Source organism: Chenopodium quinoa, unplaced genomic scaffold (assembly GCF_001683475.1).
Source record: "Chenopodium quinoa cultivar QQ74 unplaced genomic scaffold, ASM168347v1, whole genome shotgun sequence".
Lineage (NCBI taxonomy): Eukaryota > Viridiplantae > Streptophyta > Magnoliopsida > Caryophyllales > Amaranthaceae > Chenopodium > Chenopodium quinoa.
In genome coordinates, this window is record NW_018742329.1 from 3776854 (window position 1) to 3784049 (window position 7196).

A 7196-nucleotide genomic window follows, 5' to 3' on the forward strand; every position below is an offset into this window, starting at 1 on the left:
TATAAACAAACTTTTTCTTAACATGATAAACTAGCAAAAGCTCAAAGTCATGGGCATGATTTGCGTTCCGAACATCTTTAGCAATGTCATATCGACAACAACATACTCAAGGATCTATTAGATAGGCTCTTGATAGTTGATCGATTCAGAATCGTTCTAAGACAAGCAAGTCTTACTTGTTGAAACTGACAAAGTAAAGAGCTATTGTTATTAGTATAGAAAATTGACTCTGAAAGCTAAAGAGGATTCATTTACTTCAATGTTTCACAAAGATTCTGAAAGAATATCGCTATATTCATCAAATGTGAAAAAACATGACCAGGGAAGCTCAACAGTTTAGTGAAGTACAGAATTGACTTGGCAAGATATTAAAACGTTTAGATTAGATCGGGCGATGTTTTCTTGAGCCAAGTGTGACCATCACAAAGTTATGAAATTGAAATTTTCATACATAACTTCACAAAGAACATAGTGTGTCTTTACGGACACCTTGATGCCATTTAAAAATGACTCGAACAATGATGGATCACACCCCTTCCTATAAAGTTCTTAAAGATTTGCACTACGGATTAATGTTACCCTAAACAAAATGCCGAAGCTAAGAAAGGACACCATATTCAATTATGGATAGAATTAACTTCTAAACGTCTTTTCAAGCATATGTCTAAAAATCTTAGCTATAGTGGGAGTTCACTGGCTCAGTGGGAGCTAAGTGACTCAGTTGGAACTCACCGGCTTAGCAAGAGTGAGGTGGTTGAGTGGGAGCTTGATGGCTCATCCATTAAAGGCAAAGATAGCTCAAGTGGGAGCAAATTGTTTGTTTCACAACGAACTTTTACCCAAAGACAATATACATATATCTTTGTAAGCATTCAAGTGAGACTACGGGCATTGCCTCCACAACCTAATTGAGAACATAAAGTTTGTTGCTCTAAGGGGTGTCTTTCTAGAAAGTAACACATTTCCAAAGCGACAAGTGGGAGGAAAATGAACTCGATGACAATCGAGCTTAGAAACCAACTAGAACTCAGAATCTCGGAAGAACTTAAAAGGGATTCGTAAGAATTCTTGATCAAGAATACACAAAAGGACTTTATAAGTGCCTTAAAAGAGAATTCATTACTCATAAAACATAAAAAATGTTGGAGTAAGATCAACATAATAACAGGCCTTTGGAAGCACCTTGAAACTTAGTGTTTGATGCAATAGCCCCGTATAGGTATAGAATTCACCAAAGGCTTGGTTTGAATCCTATAAATTTTCTATTAAGTTAAGAAATAAACCTAAGACTTACAAGCATACTATTTACTATTAGATAGTAAGGGAATAATGCCTTGTAAAATAGCTACGAAAAATCCAAATTCCGAATAATGGTTAGAGGCCATAAAAATCCGAAATATACTCCATGTTTGAAAATCATGTTGAAACTTGATTAATTTGCATAAAGGGTGAAAGACCCATCGATTGCAAATAATTAGTTTTCAAGGAGAAAACTAACAAATGTGGAAATGTATATGTATACATAGCTGGATTGGTTTAAAAGGATACAATTAAATTCACATAGTTGATTTTAATAAAAACCTATTCACCAATCGGCCGGAATTCCAAAGTCTTTTTGTGATTGTTCTAGAAAAATTGCACATATGAAATATGGAAAAATAGATACCAAAACTACCTTCCAAAAATAGGATTTTGGAAGTGACTATAAAATAGTCTAAGGGTTTTAAAAATCTAAATAAATGCTAGATTTGAAAGCAAGCTCAAGGAATCCATTATGGAATTATTAAAGGAAGCATTGCATATAGGAACTGGAAAGTGTTTTCCCATGAAGCTAGTTAATAAGAGGATTGGCTTATGGAGAAACATAGAAATTCTTATGAATAAGAAGTTTAGTGGGAGCAAAAGTAAAGGTCCAACGACAAGTTTACGAACTCTGTTGTGAAATAACTATCAAATGCTAAATGTTTAGTTTTGAAAGTATTTTCGACAATGGACCAAGAAAAAGACGATACTTAGTGCGTATTGGGTATTAAGTTCTATTGTATAGACTTAATAAAATGTTTGAACGTGTAAAGGAGTTTACCGTGTTAAACAATTCAATAAGAAATTATCATGCAATATCAATAATCAACGATAATAAATTATCCCTTCATATTAATTATGGATTCCCAAAAACCCTAGAAAGAAAACAACTCACACATAATTAAATCTAAACTAAACAAAGCAATTTAACAAGTCATGATGAAAAAAATAAAATAAAAAACTAAAATTAAAGGAGAAGAAATCGTTACCAAAGTAATCAGAAATAAAGAGTTGAATTAAGAACAATGTTAAGAACAAAGTTGTAGAGAGAGAAAGTACTCTAAAAACTAAGTAGAGAGAGAAATTCTAAGAGAGAATAATAGAAGTAAAAGAATAGAGATCGTAACTAAAAAACTCTAAAACATATTTATATTAAACACTTAATTAACCTAATTAAAACTAACAAAAATCGCCGAAGTCAGCACCTTAGAAACACGCGCCCGGTTGGGCGCCACACCGCTTGAACGGGCCCACTTTTTTTCTATCATGGAAAACTCTCGCGCCCGGCCGGGCGCGAGACAGGGCGAAGAATGTTTTGCCCAGTCTGGCCGGGCGCGCCTTCGGACAGAGCCTATTTTGGTCGGGCCACACTCTTTTGCAACTTGGACTTCTTGATTGGGATCCGATTCTTTGTCGCAATTTGGGTTTCCTTTTCGGGACATGAATACTCGGTCTAAATGCCTCGGTATCACATGCACCAAGCCCTTAATCACCGGTTTGATGAATCTAACTGGCCCTGGGCTATGAAAACTAGTCGTGCTCCTCCAATGCTCGTAGTTGCTCTATAAAAATCCCGGTAAAATGCTCCAAAGGTGCAAATCCCTACAAAACTCAACCAAAACTACGAATACACTAGAAAACACCAATTAGTAATAAAAGTGGCTCTAAAGAGCCAAAAACACTACCAATTATGACCAAGGGACGGGGGTAAAATACTATACAAAATGGACATATCAATATTGCTCGTTTGAGATAACAAAAGGCTTAAGAGGCTGAAGAGAGAAGAATTAAGAAACTTGAAAAGGCTAAAAAGAAAATGCCGAAACTTTAGCCTTGCAACAAAAGATGGAGCATATATCCATCAAAGAAAATTCGTTGAAGAAGCTTGTTCTTCGTTCTACAATGGGGAACAAGTACTTTGACGCAGAAAAAATTGCTCCTCCTACAGGATTTACTTTACCAGAAAAGTTCGTAGCTACGTACTTGCCAATATTCAAGGTGACCAACAATCCACAAAACCATTTAATGTGTTTTACTAGCACTATGACATTAAAGGGAGTTGATCCTAATCTTTATGCTTTGACTTTCCCTTTATTTATAGACCCAACCGCAAGAGAGTGGTACTATGGGCTAAATCCAAAATTCAAAACACATGGGAAGATGTAGTCTCAGCTTTCATTACCCAATATGAGAGTAACGTAGAGTTCAAATCGACTCTACGTGAGCTTGAAATGCTTAAGCAAGGCGACGATGAAGGTTTCCTTGCTTTCTATGGTAGATGGAAAGAAAAGGCGGCTCACCTTGCCCAATGGCCATCTGAACTCGAGTTAGTACAAAATTTCATTGATAATTGTCATGAAAAGTACAACAAACATCTACGCTACCATGAATTAGACACTTTTGAAAAGGTCTATTATGTGGCTACTAGGATTGAAGATGATCTTGCTAAAGGAAAAGAAATAAGCCTCATTATCATCAACCTAAGAATAACTACAAAAAGGGGAATGATAATACTTCATCCTCTATTGATGTATTTGCGACTTCTGCGTAATATAATAGCACAAATCAATATCACAGTAATGATCCTCGAAGAAGATGGACAAAAGAAAGAAAATTTACACAATTCCCTGTGAGTTACAAAGAGTTGCTATAAAAATTAAGCGAAAAAGGTTTACTTGCACCAATAGGGCCAACGCCACCCACTCCACCAGAAAAAAGATATGCCCAATGAGATGACAATGCTTATTGTATTATCATAGAGGCGTTGTGCATGATACTGAACGTTGCTATGTCCTAAAACACAAGGTACAAGATTTAGTAGATGATGGGAGAATTCCCACGCCTAAGCCCAACAATAATGTATCCCTATTAGGGGCATTTCACATTGACGAGGAACATATAGGAAGTGATACGTTTAATCCTTTGGACTATATCACACCTATAGGAAAGCCTCTAACCACAACACTCGTAGGTGAAACTAATGAAGTGTGTGGGTTATGGGATAACAACTTTCAAGACTTATACGTCTCAAAGTAAGCCACCGTCCACCTCCACCTTGCTTACAAAATGAGACAAGTGGAGCGCTTGGTTGGGATCATTTCTTGGGAAAATCACAAGATTTGTCAAATCTCTCCTTGGATGAACAATGACATCAAGCACAATTCATGGAACATCTTGAAATGGAGGCACACTCAAAGCCTCTAGAATAAAGTTGGTTCACGAGTCCTACAACTAACCTAAATGAGATAGATCATATAACTCGTTCTAAGAAAGTTTATCAAGCACCACCAAATGAATCTTCGACCACTCAAACTCAAGGTAAAGTTCAAAATTCAATACCACCTCCACTTGAGGTGGAAGATCCATTGGTCAAACAACTTCACCAATCCAAGGCAAATGTTAGCATTTAGCAACTCCTAAGTACTTCTAAAGAACATAGGAATTCTCTTATAAATTCTCTAACGGCTTTGTCTGTAAGTACAAACACAACTCCTCAGGATCTCGTTAGCTTGCTTACTAGCAAGAAATTTGACAAATCAATCATTTTTACTAGTGATGATTTGCCTTCAAAAGAGACTACCCATAAAAATGCATTATACTTAACTATGGGGTGCAAATGATACAACATCCATTTTACTTTGGTGGAAAATGGGTCAGTTGTAAATGTTTTCCCATTACGAACTGCAAAATATCTAGGACTTAATCTAGAAAAAGACTTCCAATCAAAAACACAAAGCATTAGGGCCTATGACAACTCGAGGAGATCGGTGTGTGGGGCTGTTAAGCTACCAATTACCACAGGCCTAATTTAAAAGATGGTTGAATTTCATGTCATTGACATTAAACCTACATTCAATCTTCTTCTTGGACGTCTTTGGATACATGAGCTTGGTGCAATACCATCCTCACTTCATCAAATGATTAGGTTGAACTATCAAGGTATTCCTATGACTATACATGCTTCTCCTCTCAAAATAGCAATAAACGATTAATCACTTTTAGAAATAAACCATGATAATGGTAAAGAGGACATGTGGGGATTTGCCGCGGAGGCAATTTGCACACTAGAAATGGAGGAAAGCCTTGAAGAACCATTCAAACTTGATCCATACTCTACCTCAATAGTAAACATCATCTTATTTAAGAGTAGTTACTTTCCGGGGATGCCTTTGGGAATAGGATTGAAGAAATTTTTTTTACTTCCTATAATAAAGAAAAGCTTCTCTTTTGGATTGGGATACAAACAAACCAAAGAAGAACTATAATCTCACGATGCTAAAATCAAAGCACGTAGAGATAACAATAAGAAAGGGATAATCACGTTACTCCCATCCTACAATCAAAACCTTAATGGACAATTCATTATGGAGGGAGAAGATTACCCATGCTATGACTTTCCAGAACCACTAGTTTTAGAAGGTATCAAGAAGCCTGGAGTTGAAATATTTCACGATTGCTACTTCTTGAACGACGATTTCAAAATCGTTCAATCAAAACACGTAACTCTAGGGTGCTATGATAGGCAAGCATTCAACTTGCTATTTGGACTAGAGCAAAACCATGTTGCTACAAATCCGATACCATCCAAGATGAAACTTTTGACCCAACCTCGTTGATCACCCCTTCTAATGAGACCTTCGAGCATGGATGGAGGAAGTCTTTCAAATGGACCAATCATAAAGGTGATAAGCTGGAAATCATCACTAGCGAAGGGAAGATGTTAGAAGAATCTAACGATGAGTCTACTTTAGATTATAAAGAAGCTAAAATTTTGAGCCTTGTGGCCATTATTGAGTCTTTATTTTCTAGTTATAAGGACGAAGATCCCAAAAAAGGATTCTTCTCTTGATGTACTTTCTTTAGAATTCAATAATTTGAGCTCTATTTCCTAGTATTTGCCTTCTTTTGAATCTTTTGAATGCTATAACAATCAATCTAATGAAGATGATAATATTAACAAATTGGTTGAATTAATGAATGAACAAGAACAAAAGAACCCTATAATTGAAGAAACTGAAACAGTTAATATAGGAACTAATGAGAACAAAAGGGAAGTCCAAATTGGCTTAACTTTAAATCCGAAAGAGCGATCGATCCTCATATCAACGTTCAACGATTTTGAAGACGTGTTCGCTTGGTCATACAAGGACATGCCTGGAATAGATAGGGAAATTGTGGAACATACCATTACCTTGAACCCTACTTCTAAACCAGTAAAACAAAAACTTCGATGAATGAAACCTGATGTCGCTTTGAAAATAAAAGAAGTACAAAAACAATTAGACGCGAGTTTTATTCGCGTATGTAATTACCCAGAATGGGTAGCAAACATTGTCCCAGTCCCTAAAAAGGATGGACGTGTTTGCATGTTTGTCGACTTTAGGGACCTCAACAAGGATAGCCTTAAAGACGATTTTCCTTTACCTCATATTGACATATTAGTAGATAACACGGCTAAACATGCGATGTTATCCTTTATGAATGCATACGCAGGTTACAACCAAATTTTAATGGCAAAGAAGACAAAGAAAATACATGCTTTATCACCCCTCGGGGTACATATTGCCATACATTCATGCCATTTGGTCTAAAAATACAGGAGCTACGTACCAAAGAACGACCACGATTCTCTTGCATGATATGATTCATAAAGAAGTAGAAGTGAATGTGGATGATATGATTGTAAAGTCCAAATATAGAATGGGACTTTATGCAAATTCTTCACTCGCATAAAAGAATATAAAATGCGATTGAATAAACAAAAATGCGCCTGAGAACTCTGGCAAGTTACTCGGATACGTAGTAAGCACACGTGGTATTGAGATCGATCCCTCTAAAATAAAGGCAATTGTTGATATACCCCCCTCAAACAGAAAAAGAAATTAGGAAGTTCC